Source organism: Canis lupus, chromosome 31 (assembly GCF_003254725.2).
Source record: "Canis lupus dingo isolate Sandy chromosome 31, ASM325472v2, whole genome shotgun sequence".
In the NCBI taxonomy this organism is placed as follows: Eukaryota; Metazoa; Chordata; class Mammalia; order Carnivora; family Canidae; genus Canis; species Canis lupus.
The window spans coordinates 8,100,905-8,128,002 of record NC_064273.1 but is presented as its reverse complement, the minus strand read 5'-3'; the positions used below and the strand labels follow the sequence as shown (position 1 = coordinate 8,128,002).

General features: G+C 34.4%; 1 protein-coding gene across 6 annotated transcripts in view; it reads right to left on the bottom strand.

The window, feature by feature from the left end:
• ROBO1 (roundabout guidance receptor 1) overlaps positions 1-27,098 on the bottom strand; it is a 1,126,854-nt gene that overhangs the window by 844,525 nt on the left and 255,231 nt on the right. The window lies entirely within an intron of this gene.

Below are 27,098 nucleotides of genomic sequence, written 5' to 3'. Positions count from 1 at the left end.
ACAGCTATTTATGAGCAAGTGGGAGTGGTTCTCACCAGACACCAAATCTGCCAAGATCTTGGATTTGCCAGCCTCCAGAACTATGAGAAATTAATTTCTGCTGTTTATAAGCTACTCAGTCTATGGTCTTTGGTAATGAACTATACAAATGACTCCTGAAAGTCAGGAGCTATTTTCTTATAGCAGGTCAAACAGTCTAAGACTGTACCTAAGAACTAAAAAATTATTATTATTATTATTATTATTATTAACAATAATATAAATTTACAGTGTCTTTATAGCCTTCATCATTATTCTTATCAGACCAGAAGTAAAGCTCTTTTAACTGGACTTTATTTTTTAAAGATTTTAGTTATTTATTCACGAGAGACACAGAGAGAGAGAGGCAGAGGGAGAAGCAGGCTCCACGCAGGGAGCCCCACGTGGGACTCGATCCCGGGTCTCCAAGATCACACCCCAGGCTGTAGGCGGCGCTACAACGCTGCGCCACCGGGGCTGCCCTTAACTGGACTTCAAAAGTGTCGAGTTATTCAGTAAGTTAAAGCGTCTGCTTTCAAGTTCAGGTCATGATGTCCTGGTCCTGGAATAGAGCCTAGGAGGAGCCTGCTTTTCCTTCTTCCTCTGTACCCCCCGCTCCTGCTTGTGCTCCCGTTCTCAAATAAATAAATTTTTAAAAATAAATGCTTTTTAAATAATGAGATGGAATTCTACTTATGGTTATGTTATTTTTCCATTAAGTAGAATATCATCAAAATGCATCCTATTTGTACCTTAATCGGGAAAAACATATACCCTACTTAAGATATTTTTCTATGTTCACTTATTCCTTAATAATGCCTTCCTTATTTTACTCATTTTGTTATTGCTTACTTAATACAAAAAATTTATCTTGAAAACACCAATCAATCAATCAATCAACAGATATCATGCATTGGCTTAATGGCCACACAAGAAGCACTTGAAATAGTTATTATCTACAGAAAATCATGGCATGCATTTTTCAAATGCATTATGTGATGCGTAAGTTTCTTTGTTATTGTGTCTAGTTTACTATTCATGTTGAAAGTAGATTGGGTGGAATCAGTGCCGATAAAAGCTTATATGAGGAGGACATGGAGGCTCTATACATAATAAATAAATTTTTATAACAATTTACCAAATAATTATGCCTCACTTTTCCCCAAATGACTGATTAATCTATTTATATCTATTCTTCTCTAAAAATACTATCACTTTAAAATAGTCTTTCAGATGCCTGGTTGGCTCAGTGGTTGAGTGTCTGCCTTTGGCCCAGGGCGTGATCTTGGAGTCCCAGGATCGAGTCCCACATTGGGCTCCCTGCATGGAGCCTGCTTCTCCCTCTGCCTCTCTCTGCCTCTCTCTCTCTCTCTGTGTCTCTCATGAATAAATAAATAAAATCTTAAAAAAAAAAGTCATTCAATGAAAAAAACTTGTTGAATTGGACTCTGAGTTCTCTAAGATGTCTTTTCAGACAATGGAAAACTATGCATATTAATAATAAACCCAGAATAAAATAATCTACATTCTGGGAATATTGCATCTGCGACTAATCATTTTAAAAAGAAGTAGAAAGAAATTTCATAAGGTGTTAAGAGAAATAAAATAATAAAGTAAGGTCCTATGACCCAGTCCCTGGCACAGGGAGGAAAGAGCAAATGTTGGTGAATTTCGATTACTGCTATAATTCTGCTACGAACAATAAAAAAAAAAAGTAAATACTTGAATAAGTTGAATAAAGCTGCATTAGTAATAAACTTAGTTTTTTATAATTTTTCCTTAGAAGTGATGAAAATGAAATTAAGCATCCATTTTTGATACAGAAAACCAGGACTATTTGAGATACAGTTCCTTTTATAAATTCTAATTCTTAGCTCATAAAATAATATAATCAGCCCTCTGCCTGGTTATCTTTCACTTTAAAAAATGTGTCTGGTTAGAAATAAATAGGAATGTTGATAATTTAGATTTAAATGGATAAATCTAATGTACGCTTCCCATTTGCTAAGGAGTTTTTGCTATTATCATATGGTAATTCTGCTGTAACACAGATTGTAAATACCCAAACGTATTTAAAATTTACCATGTAGTCTGTGGCCCAATTTAGAAAATCTACTACCCATCTAATACACTTTCTCCAAAGTGGAATAAAAGCTTTTCATAAGTTAAAGGTATTTTAGGTAGTGTTCCAATGTGATTGCATAATAAATTCACAGCAATAAAGCAAATGCTTACACAAAGAAACAGCCACATTTAGGACTAAACCACATGCATTTGTGTGGCAGTCTAATGATCCTTGAATCAAGAATATTTATAGATCTGGAAGAGAAATCAGAATTCAGCAGCAGACAAAGCATTTAAAAATGTACCAATTTTTCTGAGCCAGCCAGAAAATTTAAATTTAGCCTTTTATAATCCTAATGGGAACAATCTCTTAATGACTAACATACAACAATGTAAATAGCAACCTCGCTGCTTTGGTTGCCATAGCATATTTAAATTGGATGATTAAAAAAATGCTAAGCGCATATTTGCTTGGCTTAGCGAGTGAAATTGATACAGAATTAATACAATAGTAATGATTTTATCAGAAGCACAAAGCATTGTATCAAATCACTTCATTAAAACAAAAACATTTATAAAGGTTGTTAGTCTACAATTTTAGCGGAGCTGAAGTTTAGCCAAAAAAATATCTATTTTATTGATATATATCATTATGTGGTGGACTTTAGGTCACAAATTCTTTGACACTCTACCAAGAGTTTGGGTCTGTTTTCCCTCTCTCGCATCTGGGTCAGCCTATGATGCTTTGATCAACAGAGTGGGGCAGAAATGACAATGGGCCAGACCTGGGACTACTGATGAGGTGACTGGAAGTTCCCATCTTTGCCCTTTGGAACTGCCACATGAGAAGGCTAATAATTCTGCCAGAGAGAAACACAGGAAGTGACCCTAAAAATATAGGAGCAGAAAAAGAATACAGCTGAGCACAGCCCCCTAGATATCTCTACCACATCACCGTAAATTGGAGTGAGGCTGTCCATCTCCCTGATTGTCCGCATCCTTTCTGCCCAGCTGCTAATGGAATACCAGGTGATCTTAGTTAACATCACATGGACTAGAAGAAGAATCACTCATGCAAGCCCTGTCTGTATTCCTCACAAAACCATGAAATATGATGGGATGGCTATTGGTTTTAGTCACTAAATTTTGAGGTGGTTTATCAAAGAGTGATAACTAACCAGAAAAACATAAGTTCATAGAACTAAGAAAATGGACAATGATAGCAAGAGTATTGTAATACTAGTACTTATCCATTCTTTTTACAGTGTAATGTGCACATATATTTTAAAAACAAGTTTGGTAAATAGTGAAGTATTTCTAAAGCCATGAAAATTCTCTCTCCTCATAGTTTTGTCTAAAAATAAAACAAAACAAAACAAAACAAAAAATATCGGAAGGATTTGACTTTAAATCATTCAAAATAAAGAAGTATATATATGATTATTTTTAAGTTTTATATAAAACTATAAATTACTTATAAAATTACATGATACATATGTCTTATTAAGTGAAAACTTGCAACTGTAATAGTAAAAATGAGGTTATAGCTGAATGAATTATAGCATATGGATGAAGAGAGTATTATGTATTAAGTAAAATATAAATTTGAAGGCTTGCTATTTGAAAAGTATTTATGCATATATTAGACAGTGGAAAAAGCAGGCAACTCACTTGTATCTATTCTATTATTAACAGATATACAAATTGCATATACTACTCCAGAAAAGAGCATGAGACTATCAAAACAATATACTCATAAAGAAATTTTGGAGAACTTTAATATTTTGTTATATTACATGTATTATAAAGTATATTTTAAAATGTCATTGTGGAGTAACTAATATATATAAAGCAAATATTAACAGACATAAGGGGAGAAATTGACAGTAACATAATAATAGTAGAGGCCTTTAACATGCCTTTCACATCAATGGATCATCCAGACAGAAAACAGCAGCTTTGAATGACACATTAGGTGGACTTAACAGATACAACATTCTATCCCAAACCAGCAGAATACACATTCTTTCCAGGTGCACATGGAATTTTCTTTAAAATAGATCACATGTTAGGCCACAAAACAAATCTCAGTAAGTTTAAGCTATTGAAATCATATCAATATCTTTTCTGACCATAATGGTATGAAACTAGAAATCAATACAAGAAAATAAAAAAACACTAGAAAAAAACACAAACACGAGGCTGAACAACATGGTACTAAACAAGCAATGAGCCAACAAAGTAATTAAAGAAGAAATTAAAAACACAACCTGGAAACAAATGATAATGGAATTACAACAGTTCAAAATCTCTGGGATGCAGCAAAAGCAGTTCTAAGAGGGAAGTTTATACAATATAGACCTACCTGGAGAAGCAAGAAAACTCTCAAATAAACAATCTGACTGTATACCTAAGGAAACTAAAATAAAGACTACACAAAACCCAAAGTTAGTAGAAGAAAGGAAATAATAAAGATCAAAATGAAAATGAAGAACGGGATGCCTGGGTGACTCAGCAGTTAAGCACTTGCCTTCAGCTCAGAATGTGATCCTGGAGCCCAGGATTGAGTTCCACATCGGGCTCCCTACATGCAGCCTACTTCTCCATGTGCCTATGTCTCTGCCTCTCTCTCTCTCTGTCTCTCATGAATAAATAAATAAATAAATAAAAGTAAAAAAATTTACTTAAAAAAGTAAATAAAAATGAAAATAAATAAAATAAAGACTAAAAAATAATAGAAAAGAGCTACAAAACTAAGAGCTGGTTCTTGAAAATGTTAAACAAAACTGATAAACATTTAGCCTGACTCATCAAGGAAAAAACAAAAGACCCAAATAAATAAAATCAGAAAGGATAGAGAAGTTACAACCTACACCATAGTAATACAAAAGATTATGAAACTACTAAGAAAATTTATATGCTAATAAATTGGACAACCTAAAAGAAATGGATAAAGTTCTAGAACATACAATTCTCCAGGATTGAATTAGGAGTAAGTGGAAAATATGTACAGATTATTACTAGTAATGAAATTGAGTTGGTAATTTAAAAAAATACATTCAACAAAAAAAGTCCAGGACCAGATGGCTTCACAGGTGAATTCCACCAAACATTGAAAGAGAAGATAATACCTATCTTTCTTAAGCTTTTCCATAAACTAGAAGAAGGAATGCTTCCAAACTCATTCCATAAGGCCCTCATTGCCCTGATCGCAATAGCAAAGACACTACAAAAAAAGGAGAAAGAAAGAGAAAGAGAAAGAGAAAGAGAAAGAGAAAGAAAGAAAGAAAGAAAGAAAGAAAGAAAGAAAGAAAGATGAAAGAGAAAGAAGAAAGAAAGAAAGAAAGAAAGAAAGAAAGAAAGAAAGAAAGAGAAAGAAAGAAAGAAAGAAAGAAAGAAAGAAAGAAAGAAAGAAAGAAAGAAAGAAAGAAAGAAGAAAGGAGAAAGAAAGAAAGAAAAGAAGAAAGAAAGAAAGAAAGAAAGAAAGAAAGAAAGAAAGAAAAAGAAAGAAAGAAAGAAAGAAAGAAAGAAAGAAAGAAAGAAAGAAAGAAAGAAAGAAAGAAAGAAAGAAAGAAAGAAAAAGTTAAAGGCCAATATCCCTGGTGAACACATACGCAAATGTCCTATACAAAATATTAGCAAACTGAATTCAAAAATACATTGAAAAAATCATCTCCACAATCAAGTGGTATCTATTCCAGGTATGCAAGGATGATTCAATATCTATAAATCAACCAATATGATACAGCACATTAACAAAATAGAGGATAAGGGTACCTGGCTGGCTCAGCAGGTAAGGCATATGATTATGATCTTGGGGTTATGGGTTTAAGCCCCATGTTGGGTTTAGAGTTTATTTAATACAAAATTTTTAAATGAAGGATAAAAATATGATCATCTCAATAGACGCAGAAAAGGTACTTAAGAAATTCAGCATCCATTAATAATTAAAAACACTTAACGAAGTGGGCTTAGAGGGAATATAGTTCAACATAATAAGGCTTTCATCAAAAACTTTTAGGACAAATAAGTAAATTCAGTAAAGTTGCAGGATATAAAATAAAATACAGAAGTCCATTACATCTTTATATGCTAGTAATGAAGGAGCAGAAAAGAAATTGAGAAAACAATCCCATTTACAATTCCATAAAAAAAAAATACTAGGAATAAATCTAATCAATTTAACCTATACTCTGAAAATATAAGACCCTGATGAAAAAAATTAAAGATGGTATAAATAAAAATGAAAAGGTATAGTACCTTCATGAATTGGATGAATTAATATTGTTCATATGTCCATTTACCCAAAACAATATGCAGATTCAATACCATTCCCATTAAAATACCAATAGAATTTTTCACAGAACTAGAATAAATAATCCTAAAACTTATATGGACCCACAAATGACCCCAAATCACCAATACAATCTTGAGAAAGAACAAAGCTAGAAGTATCAGAGTTCTAGATTTCAAGATATAATATTACTACAAAGCTAAAGCAATCAAAACAGTTTGGTTCTGGCACAAAATGGACACAGATCAATGGAACAGAATAGAAAGCCCCCAAATAAACCCATGCTTATATGAACAATTAGTCTGTAACAAAAGAAGTAAGAATATACACTGGGGGAAAAGACAGCCTCTTCCAAATAAATGGTGTTAGGAAAACTGGAAAGTTACATGCAATATAGGCAGAAAATTCTTACACAATACACAAAAATAGACTCAAAATGGGTTAAAGACCTAAATGTAATATCTGAAACCACAACATTTCTAAAAGAAAAGACAGGCAGTATTCTCTTGGATATCAGCCTTAGCAATATTTTTCTGGATATGTCTCCTCAGACAAGGGAAAAAAGAACAAAAATAAACTATTGGGACTACATTAAATTAAAAAGCTTTTGCACAGTGAAGGAAACCATACACAAAGTAAAAAGACAACCTACTGAATGGTAGTGGACATCTGCAAGTGATATATCCGACATATCCTATATTGACAGGAATATAAACTTGTGTAGCCACTATGAACAACAGTATGTAAGTTTCTTAAACAAAATAATAAAAGTAAAAAAGATAATAATAAACGTAGAAATACTATATGATTCAGTAATTTCACTGTTGGCTATTTACCCTAAGAAAATGAAAACACTAATTTGAAAAGATATATGCATCTATATGTTTAGTGTAGCATTCTTACAATAGCCAAGATATGGAAACAGCCTAAGTGCCGATGAACGGATAAGGGAAACATGGTATATACATGTGTATGTGTGTGTGTAGACACTCATACATGCACACACACATATACACACAGGAATATTACTCAGCCATAAAAAATGAAATCTTGCATTTCACAACATGGATAAGCCTAGAGGGTAGCTAGGTGAAATTTCAGACAGAGAGAGACAAATACCATATCATTTCACATATATGTGGAATCTAAGCAAAGAACAAACAAATGAAAAAACAGAAATAGACTTAAAAATAGAGATCTGGTGACTGTCAGAGGGAAAGGGGGATGGCGGGATAGATCAAATAGGCAAAGGAGATTAAGAGGTATAAATTTCCAGTTATAAAAATTTTTTAAAGATTTTATTTATTTACTAATGGGAGACAGAGAAAGAGAGGCAGAGACACAGGCAGAGGGAGAAGCAGGCTCCATGCAGGGAGCCTGATGAGGAACTCAATCCCGGGACCCCAGGTTCACACCCTGAACCAAAGGCAGACGCTCAACCATTGGGCCACCCAGGCATCCCCAGTTATAAAATTAGTAAGTCATAGGAATGAAAAGGACTACGTAGAGAATAAAAATAATATTTCACTGACATGGTGACAGATGCTAACTATACTAATCATGGTGAGCACCACTTAATGTACATAATTGTTAAATCACTATACCATACACCTAAATCTAACATAATATTTTATACAAACTCTAATTCAATTAAATGTAAAATAAAATAGGAAAAAGAATCATTGCTTGAGGATATGGATCGACATATCAAATGGTCTATATCCACGGCCTTTTAACAGGTTGGTAATTTCAAATAGTTTTGTTGAATTACCAGACAATGAAGCACAGGGAAAATAAAGTTCCCTGTGAAACAACATAAGGAATATATAACCCTTCAAACCTAAGTTCTCCTCCATGTCATTTTAGGAAATCTGTCATAAGCTTAGAGTTTAATTGACAATTTGGCAACAGGATTTACACCCTAATCACACCGTATTTCTTGTATCTTCCAAATCCTAACATGTAGTTAGCAGTCGGAGTTTTATGAATAAATGAATGAGTGAATGAATACGTGAAAATCTGTGGCATATCATGTTACCACTGAAATAGTTATCAGTGTTAGAATTTGCATATATGGCATATGGTACATATAGATGCACTATTCCTATACTTCAGAAATGATTTATGATACATGTAATTTTTTAAGATATAGAATATTCTATATGTGACATAATTTGACTTACATGTTATTTATTGCTACTCACAGAACCATTCTGAATGCTCCTTACATGTTGGCTTTTTTTCTATCGTATACCCTGTCAAAATTGTTGCAACAGAAGTCAGTAAAATAAGTCATTACTGAAGTGATGAGACTCTGTTCCCCACTGGGGAAAAAAAAAATGTTAGTTAAAAGAAAGAGGAAAAGGAATGATTTTTAAATTTTAATTCTTTCTCTGGTGATCTATTTCCATACAACCATAGCTGGAAGCCAACTTTAGATTATAACTTTATTACTGCATAGCTTATGAAATAATCTACTAACCAAACCAAAAGAAAACGAAACAAACAAAAAAGGAGTGAATAATCAATCTTAAGCCCATATTTCATCATTATTCTTATCAAAGGAATACTGAAATAGTTGAGCTGATGTTGTTTGAAAATATTTGTATAGTGTCTTTTTTAAAAAGATTTTGTTTATTTATTTGAGAGAGCGGAGCTAGAGAGAGAAAGAGAGAGAGAATGCACAAGCAGGGCCAGTGGCAAGTAGGGGGAGAAGCAGGCTCCCCGCAGAGCAGGGAGCCCAGTGCAGGGCTCCCTCCCAGGACCCTGGGATCATGACCTTGTTATTATCTGAATTTTTGATTACAGCCATCCTAGTGAGTGTGAAATGGTGTCTCATTTTGGTTTTGATTTGCAAATCCCTAGTGACTGATGATGTTACACATCTTTTCATGTGCTCATTAGCTAGTGTATATATTCTTTTAGAGAAATGTCTATTCAGATCCTTTGCCCATTTTTAAACTGAATCGATTGAATCGTCTTTTATTATAGAGTTATAAGCACTCTTTACATTTTCTAGATACAAGTCTCTTATCAGGTATATGACTTGCAAATGTTTTCTCTCATTATGTATGTTGCCTTTTCACTTCTGTGATGCTGTTCTTTGACACAGAAAAATATATATGTCTGATAAATTCCAATTAATCTATATATTTTCTTCTTTTCTCACTTGTGTGCTATAGCCTTTTGAAGACAAAATTATGATCAATACTTTGGGCAAACATTTTTACAGCAAGAGGCCATGAGTTCTGTCCACAGAGCACAGTTGTCCTGCTTATGACTCTAATCCTCCAGCAACTTCTCTGGTCTTAATCACATACTAGAGTCTCTGGGCAGCTGTAGATTCATGGCACCTTCATGGGATTAGAAAGCAAAGAAGAAATAAAAGCCCTAATCCTTAAAGAATGTGATGTGTTTCTTGTAGTCCAGAAAGGAGAATCCTAAGGCCGCTCCTGGTTAAACTTAAATTGCACTTTTAATAATATATACATGGAATACCTGTTGTATATGTTAACTTGCTGGACCAAGTAATTTTTTTCCTGTTGTATGACAAATTTTTTGAAAAAATAGTAGTATTTCATTCACTCTCTACAAAAAAACTGTAAGTTATCATTAGCTGTTCATATACGTAACAGTGATGATTATTATAAATCAAAGAATTATACTTTTAATTATACTTTTAATATATACTTAATATATACTTTTAATATTTTAATATTCCATTTTTAACAATGGGTCTCTTGGAATACAGATAGCTCTCTAAACTATCACCATTCAGACTTCTCACAAAATAAGATCGTTTCAAATAAAGTGATTTATGTCTTCTAATTTCATTCTTAGTAGTGTTTTCCTTTACTTTGTTGGTTATGCATTTCTGTCTATGATAGTAACCAATTGTTCAGAGGCTTCCACACTGTTCTGCTTCAAACTTTAAAGTTGGCAACTTCTTGAATTCTTATATAATATACTATTTCAATATCGAGTTAAGTTATTTATTGTCACTCTGGATACAGTACACTTAGTGATTTGGGATACATTTTCATCAATTCTTATGAAGTATTTCACTTTTTATTAACAATTTTCAAAGATGACATGTCAATTTCAATGTGATCCTGAGTTTATACTGTTTCTAAAGTATTTTTAAGTGATTCTGCTCAATGCAACCAGGAGGGTCTTTTGTTAAACACATTTACATGATCAAATTCTCCAAAGTCATAAGAAAATATTTTTTCATATGTCTAAATCTTCTTATCTGAGAAAAGAGTTAAAGTCCTGGATTGTTTCTTGATGGAACTCCCATTAGTTATCATGCAAAAAAAGTTAGTCTTTTTACTCCCCCATTAATTTTTGCTTAAGAAAATTACCAGCTTCTAAGAATTAGCTACAGCAATGATAGGCTTCTCTTTCGTTTTTCATCTGGTCATTTTTAAACTATCTTAACTCTCAGTAGCTTATACCTGTGATGTTGAATTGGTATTAGCACTGTCAATCTGCTTTGAAAGAAACCAGATCTGTGTCTAAATTTAAAAGCCCGAGATCCACCTCAAATCCTCTCTCCTAAATTGCCATTTATTTCTTTTCTCTCTGATGAAAAGATTGCCTTTGCTACTGAAGGCTATGAACATATACTTAACAAAGCCTCAACTCTTAAAAAACACATACTTTTGTAATAAGGATTTTTAAAGAATTCACACTATAATTACTAACATTTAGAACAATCTTCTTTTAAAGAAAAGTTTTCAGTGTGATTATACAAATATCCATATGCAATTCTGAACTACTATGTCATTTCTATTTGCATGGTATAATCCTTCTCTATTGTATTTTAGCCATAATTTTTCTTAGATTTCTTAAAAGACAAATAGCACTGACTCAAGCCTAATAAGGATGTCCCTTTAAATTCTAATGACAAAGAGATCAATATAGTTCATTTCACAAGTTAAATGACCTAGCTTTACAGAGTACAATGAAGCTCAATTATTATTATTCAAAAGGATTTCTATTAGATAATATGTTAAATCTGTAGGCAAGAAGCCTGATGTTTCCACACAATTAGTAGATTCAAGTGGATCTTCCTGTGTCTTTTTAAAAAGACTAGAAACTGGAGTAATGAAGCACCTCAGAAAACCAGGCATTATGAGAAGCTGGTAGCATGAATGACTTTATGGTTTATCTCTGAAAGTTTGCCAGAAAAATGTGCATTCACTTAGCAGTTTATTAACCCAGATGAATAAATTATTACTATTTATATTATTTTGGTGTCAATTATCTTCAGAAAAGGGCACTGGAAATAGTTTTATCTCCAGGAGTCAGACTATCTCAGTGTTTAGAATATATTCAGAGGAAGGTAATCAGAATGACTAAGAGGCTAGAAACTATGATATAATAAAAGGTTTAAAAGTATTGTATTCGGGACACCTGGGTGACTCAGTGGTTGAGTTTCTGCTTTGGCTCAGGGGGAGATCCCAGGTCCTGGGAGTCCTGCATCGGGCTCCCTGCAGGGAACCTGCTTCTCCCAGGGCCTGTCTCCACATCTCTCTGTATCTCTCATGAATAAATAAGTAACATATTTTTAAAAAATTTTTAAAAGGATGGTATTCACTTCACCTTTAAGAAAAATGAATGACTAACAAAAACAACCAAATATTTTATTTGCTTGGCTCTTGGACAAGGCACATGGCACTACTGGGACAAATGCAATAATTACATGAAGAGGAATAGTCACACCTTGTGAAGAACTTAGAACTGCCCAGAAATGGGAGGGGAATCCTGGCAACAGCAGTCTCTAGAAGTATTCAAGTAGATCCTAGGGAAGGGGGTTTTCCAATGGATATTGACCTGAGAATATCTGTGAAATTATGATTCTAAGCTCTCATTTTTACTTTGGTGCCATAGCAATCAACCAAAGGAATTTTTTTAAAGATTTATTTATTTATTTTAGAATGAGAGGACAGACTTCCTGCTGAGGGCAGGACCCCACCCCCTCCCACCCCCTGCCCAAACTTGGTGCTCAATATCCCAACTCAGAGATCATGACCAGAGGTGAAAACAAGAGTCAGATGCTCAACTGACTGAGCCACCCAGGTGCCCCACAATCAACCTAAGGATTTACTGGATTCCTATCATTTGCCTCCCACTCCGCATTGTTGAGAGCAAAATCTGGACTCTATCTCTAGAAGTTTAAAACATTAATTAGAAAGATGAGCCTAGAACTCATAAAACAAATTTCATAAAACAAATTTCATAAAACAAACAATTTGTTATATGCTATGTACAATTGGTACATAGTAACATTTATGTGGCAGATTAAAAGTTTCATAAAATAAGGACTCTACTTGGGGATCCCTGGGTGGTGCAGTGGTTTGGTGCCTGCCTTTGGCCCGGGGCACAATCCTGGAGACCCGGTATCGAGTCCCATTTCGGGCTCCCGGTGCATGGAGCCTGCTTCTCCCTCTGCCTGTGTCTCTGCCTCTCTCTCTGTCTCTCTGTGTGACTATCATAAATAAATAAAAAAATTTTAAAAAATAAACAAACAAATAAATAAATCTTTAAAAAAAAATAAGGACTCTACTGATTATATTCACTGTTGCAGCCTCAGCACTGACAGTCCTTGATGCTGAATAAGTTTTTTTTAATTTATGTAACAAATATTTATAATGTGCCAGACATTATTTTGAGCCTATAAGAAATCATAGCCACTCTTTGATACTTTGTAATCTTATGCAAAATGTACTATAATTATCCATATTTCATATTTGAGGATACTGAAACACAGAGAGGTTAAAGGACTTTTCCAAATCATATGACACAATGGGATTTGAACAGCTGGTTTAGAGTCCATGTTTTTAACAGCTACTTACTCTACTTCTTAATTCATAAAAAATAATTATGTTAATTATTAGAGGTAAGTCATATGTAATAAGGGGACAAGCTTAATAAAAGAAAGAGATAGGGCAGCCCAGGTGGCACAGCAGTTTGGCACCTGCCTTCGGCCCAGGGCGTGATCCTGGAGACCCGGGATCAAGTCCCATGTCGGGCTCCGGCATGGAGCCTGCTTCTCCCTCTGCCTGTGTCTCTGCCTCTCTCTCTCTCTCTCTCTCTCCATGTCTCTCATGAATAAATAAATAAAATCTTAAAAAAAAAAAACAAAACAGAAAGAGAGCTTGAATTGGGAGAGAATTTAAACAAGCAAAGTATAGCCAAAACAGAAAAAAATATGAGAGACAAGAGCATTCCTTCATTTATTGAAACCTAAAATAACCAAATATTGTATGAACAGGGAAAATATGAGAAAGATTAACAGCCGTTCTTGTCTTCAAGGAGGAGGTATGATATAGGAAGTTGAGATTGGATTTGGACAGACCTTGATTAAACACATCTCAATCTCAGTGTCTACGCCTAGGGAAGCTCTTGAACTTGCCCAATTTCAGTCTGGGCAATTCTGAAGATTAAAGAAGATAATTCAACAAAGATCATTTAAAATATAGGAGTACAATAAATGTTAATTACCTTGACCTTTTCCTCTGCTTCATAAGAGTGTTGTGAACACCAAATGAGACTGTGCATGTAAATTTCACAAAAAGGTAACTGGCACTTAGCAAGTACTTAAAATCTACTTTAGAGGCTGCTTAAATGACAAAATAGAAAGGCAAAAAATCACTCAGTGCATGCAGATGGGCCAACTTGGAGATCACTGTGAGCTCACAGTGGAGGATTTGAGCTGGGAAACCATGGGCATATGCTTAGGTCAGAGACAAAGAAGAGGTCATAGAGAATTTAGAGCTGAAAGAGTAAGTTATGGAAGAAAGTTAAAGGAAATTACAGAATAGGAAAATAAGTGGCAGAAAAAGATGAATCTGGCAGCAGTATACAGAATAAGTCGAATTTTATTCAGTTTATTACTATGGAATAGTAAGAAGTAATTAGGATTTGCTGCAGAAGACCAATAGTGAATTGATTAGGTAAGAGGCCAGAATGGTGGTGGGGCTACACAAAATCACAAACAAAACCTAAACAAACCAAAGCTCAAGAGGAGGAATTGCTATGTGTTTTCTTTAATAACTGAATGATGTCAGGCATTGATTTACAAAAATGAGGAAGAAAAGGGCCGCCTGGGTGGCTTAGTCAGTTGAGCATCGGACTCTTGCTTTCAGCTCAGGTCGGGATCTCAGGGTCCTGAGATGAGTCCTGCCTTAGGCTCCGCGCTGATGGAGGAGTCTGTCCCTCTCCCTCTGCTCCTCCTGCCCTCTCTCTCAAATAAATAAATAAATAAAATCTTTAAAAAAAAATGAAGAAGCAAGATACAGCGTACGTGTATATTATGAGTTTAGAGTGAAAAACTACATTCAAATCTGGTTTGAGTCTCAACTGTGCAGACAGTTGTGCTTGTCAGGGCAGAGTTCTTGATGGCTCCAAGTTTAGTTTTCTTATTTATTAAAAGAAGAAAATAATTTTGAATAATTGTTTTAAGAAGGAAATGACTAAAATAATATATACCCAACACTGTTTAAGATAGCATCTAATAAATAGTTATTCTCTGGCAATTTTTGATAATTCTGTTGCTATAATGTTCTTAAATTTTTTTGTTGTTGTTACCAATCACTACAGATTTTGGAAGTTCTCTGTGGCCTTTTCTTTATTTTTTTTTTAAAGATTTTTATTTATTTATTCATTTATTCATGAGAGACACAGAGAAACAGGCAGAGACACAGGCAGAGGGAAAAGCAGGCTACATGCAGGGAGCCTGATACGGGACTTGATCCTAGGACCCTGGGATCATGACCTGAGCGCTCAACTGCTGAGCCACCCAGACATCCCCCTCTGTGACCTCTACTGAGAAGCCATCCAGGAGTTAGGGTTGGAACAGTGCCTAGTGCTTCATGTTTTTAAAAAGCGTTCCTTTTAAACAAAGTGGCATGTAGCCCTTGTATATTCTCTTATGATGAGATGTAGAGATATAATTTTTATTTGGAGGTCATTTTACAAATAGAACAGACTGTGTTGTTGTAGCTTTAAAAAGGGGCGGGGGCAATTTGTACCAGTACTGCCTATATATACTGTATCTGTATGTACTGCGGTTGTGTGTACAACCCCAGCCCCAGATGTGTATCACACATCTTTTTCTGGCTCTGAGCAAGTTACTATATAAAGAAAGAAAAAAATTAACATTTTTATATCTATATATTTCCTTTTACTGATTATTTAAAATTTGGGTATTTGAAATAGGACATCCAGAGAAACCATCCAGAATGAGGAGCAATATGGCAACAATGAACTGAGAAAGAGTTAAAAGATTTTTAAGATATTTATCAGGGAAAATACAAATTTGCTGAGGATAGCTGTCTTCAAAAACTTAAGGGACAGTTATAATAAACTGGTATTAATTTACTCAGTATACACTGGGGAATGTTCAGGACACTGAGTAGAAATGCTACGAAAATAATATTTGTCATTATATTTTCATTAATTTAGTATTGATATAATGTTCCTGCTTTAATTTATATTTCTTTACTGATAAGATTATCAAATATCTTTCCATGTTTTTGAGTGTTGGTTATTCACACTTTTCATCCACATAACTGTGTCAGTCTTTATTTATTTAAAAATTATACATTGATTAAAAATCCAGTGTTAGTGTTTATAAGACTTTATGCTTGAGCACATATTAATTTATATAAAATCAGATGTATTATGAATTGATTTATTAAGCTAACAAGGATATTATCAGTTTGTTTACCACAAAATTATGCTAACATATTATCATGTAGGGATATACTGTTGATGATGTGTTCGTGGGGAAATGGGACATTTGTTGAATTCAATCAATGATTTTTTTAAAATGCTCTGCTGCTTAGAAAACCTTATTTGAAAAAAATTCATTTTTTAATTAAGATTTTCTGAATTTAGATACCATTTGAGTCTATTTTTTTTTTTTTTACCATAGTTAAAAATTTCTTTAGAAAGAAACACCAAGAGTAAAACTTGTTCCTAAATGATTACATGAAGATTGTTCTTTGGAGAGAAAAATCTACTCATCAGAAATCACTTGATTTGTATGTAGCTTCCTCCTCCAAACTCAGAGACAGTTTCCTCAAATCCTGAGAAATGTGAGTTTTTAGTTTTAAAGAAACATGGAAATCCTGAAGCACCCAAGAAATGGACAATTTCAGAACAACCCAGAAGTCTGACATCTCTCTAAGTCTATCCAAAGATCTAAGTATCATCCTTGAGTTTATCCAATGGTAAACATAACCTTTGGTTTATATCTGAGTGTGAATTATTTTTCTAACTGGAAATCACCTACTTTATGCTGGGGCATATAAATAGACATGTTGTAAATAGTCATCAAACTAGAATGAAGGGCCTTATGTATTGGTGAGAATAGTATTTTTTTTTTTTAAGATTTATTTATTTGAGAGAGAGAGGGAGCAAGCACAGAGAGGAGGGGCCCGGGGAGAGGGAAAGGGAAAGAGAGTCCCATGAAGACTCTGCACGAGCAGAGCCTAGACCTGGTCCGATGCTTGATCTCATGACCCTGGGATCACGATAAGGAATCACGACCTGAACCCAAACCAAGAGTTGAATGCTTAAACAACTATGCCACTCAGGTGGCCCTAAGAGGTGTCTAATTTGTAAGGCCTTTCAAACTATAGGAGTTGGGGTCTTTAACCAAAGGAGGAGAGGAAAACTAAAATACAACATTGTTATATTCACTCCCAAACTCTAATTTTCAGTAAACTTGAAAAAAAAATTAGTTGACTTTAATTAAACTACTATTTACAGTCTCTACTCTGTTCCTGGCTTTTAGTTACCACAAGAAATACGGATGTAGGGCATTTCCTGCTCAATCAGAGTTTACAGTCTATCTCAGAAGGTAGCATAAACAAGCAAATATAATGATCAGGATTAGTGGTGGAGGGTCACTTATCTATCAATTCAGAGGTTAGAGAAGGCCTCATTGAAAAGGTTACTTTTAAACTAAGATCCAAAGGAAAAGTAGGAATTAGCAAGATGAGGGGAAGGTGTTACAGAGTGGGAATAGAAGCCGGGCAGTGTTCAAGGTGGTAATAATGTTCAAGCTTTTATATTTCTCTGACTTTGGACCAGACTTTTCACTTTGATATCTCAGTTTCCTCTAAGATGGAAATATTATCAGTATCAATTTCAGATAGTCAGGTGAGGATAAAATGAAAACACAAACTCAAAGTTCTGAATGGATTACATAGTAAGTGCTCAATTAACATTAGTTTTATCTGGTAAACTACCTCCAAACCAAAGGCTTACTTTGAGGAGCAGCACCTAAAGTTTTTCAACTATTTTGTATGTTTTTTTTTTATTTTATTTATTTATTCATGAGGAACACAGAGAGAGAGAGAGAGAGAGAGGTAGAGACACAGGCAGAGGGAGAAGCAGGCTCCATGCAGGGAGCCTGATGTGGGACTCGATCCCAGGACTCCAGGATCACGCCCTGGGACGAAGGCAGGTGCCAAACCGCTGAGCCACCCAGGGATCCCTGTTTTGTTTTGTTTTTAAATAAAGATTTTATTTATTCATTCATGAGAGGCACAGAAAGAGAGGCAGAGACACAGGCAGAGGGAGAAGACGCAGGTTCCATGCAAGAAGCCCACTGTGGGACTGGATCCCAGGACCCCGGGATCAGGCCCTGAGCCAAAGGCAGACGCTAAACCCGTGAGCCACCCAGTCGTCCTTGTATGTTTGTTTTATGCTTGATACTAAACTACATTTACAAAATGTTTCTTGGAAAACAAAACAATCTGTGATGCAAATAACTTTGTGAAGGACCAAAGACCTGTAGATTTAGATTGCATAATAATGTTAAAAGACTCTAAATCCTATAGCAAAGGACTTTGTTTAACCTAGCATCTTCCAGACGCATTGAACCACAAAATTCGTTTCCCATAAAAGGTGTATTCGTATCCTGAGTGAAGAAAAGGCACTAATCTAGGAAATCAGAGGACTTGGTTGTGAAGTTCTGCTTTTGAATCACTAAGTGATTCTGGACAAATCCTCACCATCTGGGAAAACTGAAGAATACTAATAACTACAGAAATTGTGTCAGCCAGGGAGGGGTATGCTGTCAGCATAGTATGGTTGATGGTCAACATGCATCATTTTGACTCCTCTCTTCTCTATACAACAAAATTACTGTCAGTAATAATCACAAAATGAATACATACTCCAAGGAAATGACAGAATCGAAGCAATTCAAATTCTTTTTCCATCTTTACCTCCACTAAGCTGCAGTTGTTTACATCCAATCAATTTGCAAGTGCAGGAATGTTCAGGATCATCAGGGTCAGAATCATGAACTGTACCCAAAGTGAGCCTGCACATTTCTCAACTATTAGATCCTTTATCTTGAAATGAACACAGGCAACTTAATCTGTATGCAGCTGTGTTTTGGGGTTCTCACTCTGTCACTGGATTTATTTCATATTAATTTCCATGTTGAATATATTTATGAAAGGATAACATAAAAGTGTGTTGTTTTTTTACCTCTCAGATGTATTATTTTTTTCCTCTCACATGTATTTTGCTCTCAAAAATATTAATATTTGAAATTCAAATAACTTATAACAAAGGAAATTCCTCAGTTATGCACTAAACCACAGACAATAATAGAAGCAACTATAACGACATAAATGGATTAGAACTTAGCACAAAAATATTTTTTAAAAAATAGTTTAGAATAATTTAATATTGTATTGTTTTAAATTGTCAAGCAATAATGATAACAGAAAATAGGACTTTTAGTAGGTTTTATTATTGCTTTTAAATAAAAAGAGAATGTCCTTCTTTATTGAATGTACCAGATGTGTGTGCTGTGGTCCTTTCCCCTATTCTCACCAAAAATTTTACACACAGTGTACATGAAAATTTTTTGTAAATTCTCAAGTATAACATAACAGTAAGGTTGTTGTTAAAGGTTTAAAAACCCCACAATTAGAATTTACTAGAATTCAAATTCCTTTAGTAGAGGGTTTCTTGCATGTCTTTTGAACCAACACTCTCTTTGGAAGCTTAGTGAAGCCTACAGATCCTCTTCTTAGATTATATCCAATGCATAAATAAAAAATACAGGATTAAAGTGATATTGAAATTGCTAATGAGAATATTTTTTAGGAATCCGTGATATGGTAATTAATGTACTTCTTTACATTATATAATATGATCCAGCGAGAGAACATCAAATTATAATTTTGAAGTAATATGGAGTACAAATGGTGTATTTTGAAACATCTACAGCAATTACAATGTATGAAAAATAGAAAGTGCTTTTTATTGGTGGCAAAGTCACTGGTATCATTAATATTACTGTAATTTATTGTTACATTCGTAATTGGAAAAATGCAATATTTCAATAAAGGTAATTAGAAAAATGATGTCTCATTTTTCCCATTCAAATTCACAAGTTCCCTGAATTCAGTGACTTCTTGGGGATCTGCGAATCTCAGGTAACACTCCCTGAGTAGCTTACAAGAAAGGTAGCTTCCAACAGGCATGCCTTTGAGGATTAAATGTAGGTTCATTGCATTATTGCTATGCTATACAAGAGGTTAACTGTACAGTTACCAGTTTAAGAGCCTTGGATTGTTTCCTTACTGATTTAGAATTGTCTGGCATATTCTTGTTCGAAGGCTTATGCACTATTTAATATTAACTAGTCAATAAGTTCAATAATCAGTCTATATTATATTAAGCTACATGCATATCTATCTTAATCCAATTGAATCTACAATGTTAAAACATTAATGAGTGTTTCTTTTCTTTCATCTTATATATATTATAACCTTACTTCTTGTGTGATAAAGAATGTAATAAGTAATCTATAATCCCGTATACTGAGATCAGAAAGTAAAAGCAAATGAAAGCACCAAATACAGTTCTGAGAGCCCTAGAATCTATGAAAGAAAACAATCAAGCAAAGACTTGAAGCTAGAATCTTGATTAAGAAAGGTACAGTACTGAATAATCAAGTTGGAGTACTAGAGGAATGTCTTGATGTTCCTAAGGGCACAAGCACTGGTAAAGTCGCACTTGATTCTAGATAGAAAGTATTCTTCAACAACTGAGGGCTAGCAAATATAGCTTAGCCAGCTTGGAGCTGAGTCAGAATAGACCAAAGAGAAACCATACATGTATGTTAAGCTTGTCAACATAAGACCGTTCTAAACAATGTGCCTGTACTATTTCAGCAAATGTGGTTTGAACTGCCTTCACCCCTGATTCCTCACACATCAATTGAGAGCAAACTACCTTTCCAATCACATATGCTACTCAATTCCCAGAAACCCTCAGCTTCTCAGTAGGGTTATTTAACTTTCTCAGAATGTAATGCAGACTTAAAGTTTCTATTCTTTTGTTTTACTATTTTTAATTCATTCTATCTCCATCTCACGTTCCAATCATTTCAAATATTACCTGTTTTGTGAAGCCTTCCTCATTACTTTCCCTTCCTGCCAGGTGGTGCAAACAATCCCCTCTTTCATGAAGCTTTGCTTAGTGTTTTGTCACAGACCTCCCCTGATTCATGTATCCATGCACTACTGTGTTCCTACCACACATATTTGAGATTTTTAAGCACTGGGTATGCAATAGATAAACTACTCCAATTTGGTGCCTATTATTAATGCACCTAAAATCTAGGAGGAGCTACAAAGAAATAACAACAGAAATGAAAGAGCATAATATTAGGTACTGAGGTTGAGACAATGTAGAGTGCTCTAAAGCAATATAAGAATCTTAGACAATCACACGTTTTATAAAGTAATGTATTTTAGTCCCTTTCTAGACTAACCTGGAAGTGGGATTTAGTCAACAATTATTGTGCAACTCAATCAATAAATGATGATAGAAAATAAATTGCACTCACAAGTATCTATGATCTAGAGCAGGAACAATACAAAGGGAAATCATCCAAAGCTGGTGTCTGGAAGTCACTCTTACAGAGTTTACCTCTCTGTCAAGTCCGTGTATAGTTACCTCACCATGATGGGTAATGAATATTGGAAATGTACAGTATCAAAATAACCTTAATATTTTAATGGAACTCCAAACAATTCACTGATGAGTTCCCATTAATTCAGTTAAATGGAATTGTTCCTTAAAAATGAATCAAATACATTATTATGTCAACTGAACTGATGATTGGTCCTCTGGAATGAAATCTTTCATCAGGCATATTAGGTTATTTTAGATCCTAAGCATAAGCAGTATAAGACGCTTCATAATGTTGTCATGCTTTATTCAGTTCAATGTGCCTTTACCTACCCAGGCCACCTAAACACTGAGGTTCACATTTCCTAGTTTTTGTATTAAAAGTCAAATAGGAAATTTGCATTTATATTAGGCATTTTGACTCCACTGACATTGAAATCTAAGGAAACTCTGATGATAAAGAAAAAGTAAATATAAAAACATATACAATATAAAATACCCAAAAGGCTTTTTGTGCACAGATCCCCATTTGTTTCCATAATCAGCAAAGTCTAATTTTAACTGACATTGCTTTTTTGAAAACAATTTGAAAGCTGATTTTATTGTCAGGCTGCCAAAGAGTCATTCATTAAGAAACAAAACAATTATTTAGAAGATAGTCATCCTTTCCAAAACATTATGGCACTTTTGTAATTGGCATACTTTATATACACATCTTGATTCTTTGACACAGTAAACTGAGTCTTATAGAATATGTTAGAATGTATTATTCAAATGAATTCTAGCTCTTGCCTTAACCTTTACATTACAATTCCTCAAGTGTATCTATAGGGCATTCAATGAAATCAATATGGCCCTAAAGATCTTTTTATTTTTTTAGATTGGCACAATTCATATGCAATTTTCCCCCTTGATTATAGTGAAGCTCTGTGGGATGGACTAGGTAAATTTTTTTAAGCTCACTTAATGCATCTTACTGTACACACTGTGATTATCATTTGTTCAATATTGCTGATATGTCATTTCACTAACTGGAGATTTCCGGGAAATACACAAAGCGTTTTTTTGTGTATGTGTACATGCATGTGTTATTTGTTAGACAAATATAAGTTATTAAGATTCTCGATGTCATTTTCAAAACAAAAACTGCAAAAGTTTACTGTGGAAATTGATGCATATTTAAAAAAAATTGGTGCTTGGTTCAGTATGGAGGGGGAAGGAAATTGGCTTTACCTTAACAAAAGAACCATTTATCTTCATGGAACCTTTTTTTTTTTTTTTTTTGTTCTTAGATCATTCTAAATCACTGCATTACATATGATTTTATTTAATTCTAATAGACGATATACATGCATTTCCAGAACCATGTGTAATATAGCAATTTCTCTCCAGCACAGAGAGGACATGTGAGATCATTTTTTTTTTCCTCCATACATTTCCTATTTTAACACACAGTAACTAATTTTACTTGCCAGGTTTTATGGCCTTTTATTGGTTATGCAGCTTTATTTATATTCTTGCTTGCTACTAATTATCTCATTCTGCATAATTTATAATGTATTCTACTGATGGTGAAGTCTGAATAATGAAATCCATCTATAGAAGAAATCGACTGCCTCCCAACAAAAATGCCAAGGAGAGTATGAACAGATATTGTAAGAGACTTAGGAATTTATACTGAAAGTGAACTCATTTCCTTTGTTCCACAAAAGAAGAAGAAAAACATTGGTAGAATGGAGCTCAGTTTAATTTTATCCAACACAATTTTACCTACTTTCTATAAACAATGTGAGTTCTGTATTGATAGTTTTGGGTCTTTACTTCTTATACCCAGCTACCTAGAGAAAAGATTTTTAAATAAAAAATAAAAACAAAGTGTAAGTGAACATTTTATCAGTTGAGTAGCCTAGGTACACTCATATGACCATTATTTACATTAGAGCTGCCAATTGGGGGGTGAGAGGGGGCCTGATCCCAGGATCATGATCTGAGCCAAAGACAGATGCTCAACCACTTTAGAGACCCAGGCACCCCCTCCTTTCCTTTTCTATAAACTAATTCAAGCCATTAACATAGGAATCTTAATTACAGTAAAATGTTTGCCAAATCTAATGGTCAAGTCTTTCTTGAATTGGCCACTCTATGCTACTGAAACTAGGGTACATTTTTAGTTTCCACCTTGATCTTCATTGATCTCTGTTATTTCACCCCCAAGTTACTCCTCCTTGTTACAGCCTCACCATCTCTCCACTTTGGCTTGCTTTCAGTTTTTGCAATTGTTGGACATAGTTCAGAACTAATTTTAATTTTTTTTGTATCAAACGTAAAAAGTGATGTAATGCCTTTTCTTTTCTCAATATCGTGGAAATCCATTCTTTTATTTTTACTAAATGGTAAGGACTATGTGTGCTGTCAGATTTATAGGAATAGAAAATAGAGAATTATGGCTGATAATGTGAATTTACATAGAAAGTACACATTCTATATTATATTGCTGACTCAAAAATTCAGATTTTTATACTCTAGGTTCATTTGAATTTGACTTATGAATATTTGGGAAAGGGGCTAAATATTCATCCAATCAGTCACATCTTTATTCATTCAAATGCATATTTTATTAACTTCCTGTGTACATTATAAGAACACTGTCAAAAAATATTGATTCTGTCAGTAGTATAAGCAAAACTAAACTTTTGTGTATAATTTTATTGCTTATTTTGGATAGCTGACCAATAGATCCTGCCTATGCAAGGAAATATAAAATATACTCCCTGTTTCCGAAAGCTTAAAATTTGTTTGTGAAGGCATATAAATAGTAATAAAGATCATTTATAAAGAGCTATACAGAGGCTTATAAAAGACAGTATAAAATAGATGCAAAATGAATGGGAAAGTAAATGTTAAAAAACAGAGCTGCTGGGATGCCTAGGTGGCTCAGTGGTTGAGCCTGCTACTTCCTCTGTCTGTGTCTCTGCCTTCTCTCTATATCTCTCTCATGAATAAATAAATACAATATTAAAACAAAAACAAAAAACCCAAACCAGAGCACCAAGGACTGTTCTAACCAGAAAAGGAAGTAGAATTGGGTTTGATCTTGAAGCCTCATAAATGAGGGAAACAATATTCATGGTATATTTGGGCAACAGGGTTGATTAGTAAGACAAATGGTTACTTATGCCCCCAAATCCATTTTTCCCTTCTTCCATAATAATTATTTTCACTGTACCATTCAGCTTCTCAGCTGGACATTACCCAGCTTCTCTTGCAGCTGGGAAGGCCAAGTGACTGCCTTGCCAAAGAAAAGTGGACTGAAGTTATGTGTGCAACCTCCATATTTTTTCCTTCAACCTTCATATCTTTTGCTTGCTTTCCATGAACTGGAATGTATCAGTATCATTCAGTCAATACCAACACTCCAGGGAATGATGGAACAGTGGAAGAAATCACAGGGTGCCTAGAGAGTTCTTGTAGAATGGAGCAACCTTCTCACAAAGCTCTGCCCACTGAACAGGGCTGTTTCATGTGGAAGAATACATGGGCTTTTCTCTTGTTGGAACCAATGTATTTTTTTGTTTTCGCCACAGCTTGGTTTTTGTCCTGTTTAACATAACCACTGGTGTGAATGGTGAAGACCCCATCCAGAGGTGAGGCAACAAAGGGCAGATGGCTAGGATGAAATGAAAAACGGAACATTGATAGTTCACTCATGATAAAGAGCAAGGAAAAGAGAGTGAAAAAGAAATGTTAGAGATTAATAATCCCAGTTCCATTGAGCTGGTTAAAGAAATAGAAGATTCAGAGAGGCCTGCTTTGGAAAAACAAAAGCTAAAAAGTTCAGCTTTTGATATATTACCTTTGAAGCAATGATTCTACATTCAGATGAAAATACATAGCAAGAAATTATGGATCAGGGCTGGATGTCAAAGGGAAAAAGAGGTTGGGAATTCCAGATATGGGGTCTGTTCATGTAGAAGCAATTATGTAACCAGGAGAAGGACTGCTTTCTCAGCAGTGGCTATCCAAAGGATATCTCAGAAGAAGTGTGGTTCTGGCTAAAGATCAAGCTTTGAAGGACAAGGTGGGTAGGTGTCAGGAGATCAAACTATCGCTTTCAAAGACATAATCAATAATTAACAACATCCCATTTGTTACTTGTGGTCACTGCATGAAAGGGATGATCTGTTGATTAGGCCTGAAGGTTCGGTTCTGGTGACTAAGTCACAAGTCTCTTTGTACCTCAAAGTCCTTATTTGTAAAGTGGATAATATATGTTTAAAGTGGTGATGAAATGCTGGACTATTCATTTCTGTCTTCTCTGACTGACAAAACTCTAGTCTTGGTTCAAGAAATCTTCCAGGTACTAGCACCTTGGGACCCCTGGGTGGTTCAGCAGTTGAGTGTCTGCCTTCAGCCCAGGGCGTGATCCCGGGGTACCAGGACTGAGTCCCACATCGGGCTCCCCATAGGGAGCCTGCTTCTCCCTCTGCCTATGTCTCTGCCTCTCTCTGTGTGTCTCTCATGAATAAATAAATAAAATCTTAAAAAAAAGATATTAGTGCCTCTATGAAGCCTGACCTCCGAAGAAAATATCCCAACTTTGATTCTGCTCTATTTACAACTTAGTGTTTTTTGGAGAGAAGCTTTCATCTATTCTTGTGGATTTTAAGTTACTCTGCTAGTTATGTGTTCATTATAATAAAGTTTAATTTTTCAATAGATGGCACATATAAGGATTTCAGATATGCATGATAATATAATAAAATTATAATAGGCTGGGATTTAGAAAGAATGCTTTTATAATTTAGAAGCAATAATTTGGTGCTGTCTAATGAGAATCCAAAAGCCTTAAATGCATGTAATATTTTACTTTACTTGCTCTACTGTATTTGAAGACCATCTGATGGAGTGGTCTTCATGGGATGCTGCTGTCATTGCACTGACCGCCCTTGCTCTTATACAAGATTCTGAACTCTTGGTGAGGAACATTGACTTCTCAGCACTATCAACACAGTGTTGAGCTGGGTAGAGATACTAAATCTGTATTTGTTGAAAAAAAGACTGAGTGAGTGCTTTGGATAAAAATCAGATAATTTAGTAATCGTTTTGTCAGTAGAGTTAGTAAAAGTGCACTTTAATTCAAAAGAAATGAATTACTTAAAATAATGTATATGATTTGATCCTGCTTCCCTCTGATCTAAGTTAGTGATATTCATTGTAATTTTAAGTTAATAAACATGATCACATATATTGAAAAATGTTAGAATAAGTAATAGTACTTTACAGAAGATTAAATGTGAAAACCATAACTAGTTCTTATACCAATAAAGGTTAAAATACATTCAAATCAAGTTAGAAACTGGCCTTACTGAATATGCAACTTAGTATTTACTTCTGGTCTACTCCAAGGTACTTAAGGTTTATAAATGTAATTTACTTGTTTAAGAGGCACAGATCTTAGCTGTGGAATCAGTTGCTATTTTTAGCACAGTTTATTAATGCATTTAATCCTCATAATAAATCATCCCCATTTCACAGATGCAAAAAAAAGTGACACAGAGAGGTCATATATTTTATCCATTGTCAAACTGCTAAAAAACATAAACTGCAGATACGTTAGCAATGAATATGCTCCGAATGTAATGTGTTTCCTTCTCTCTAACACTTAGCTCTATGACTCTATTCTATCTCTAGTAAAATGCTGTCTGAAACTCAGCCTTTGAAGACAGCAGCTTGGAAGTCACTCTCAAAACCTTTTTCTCATATC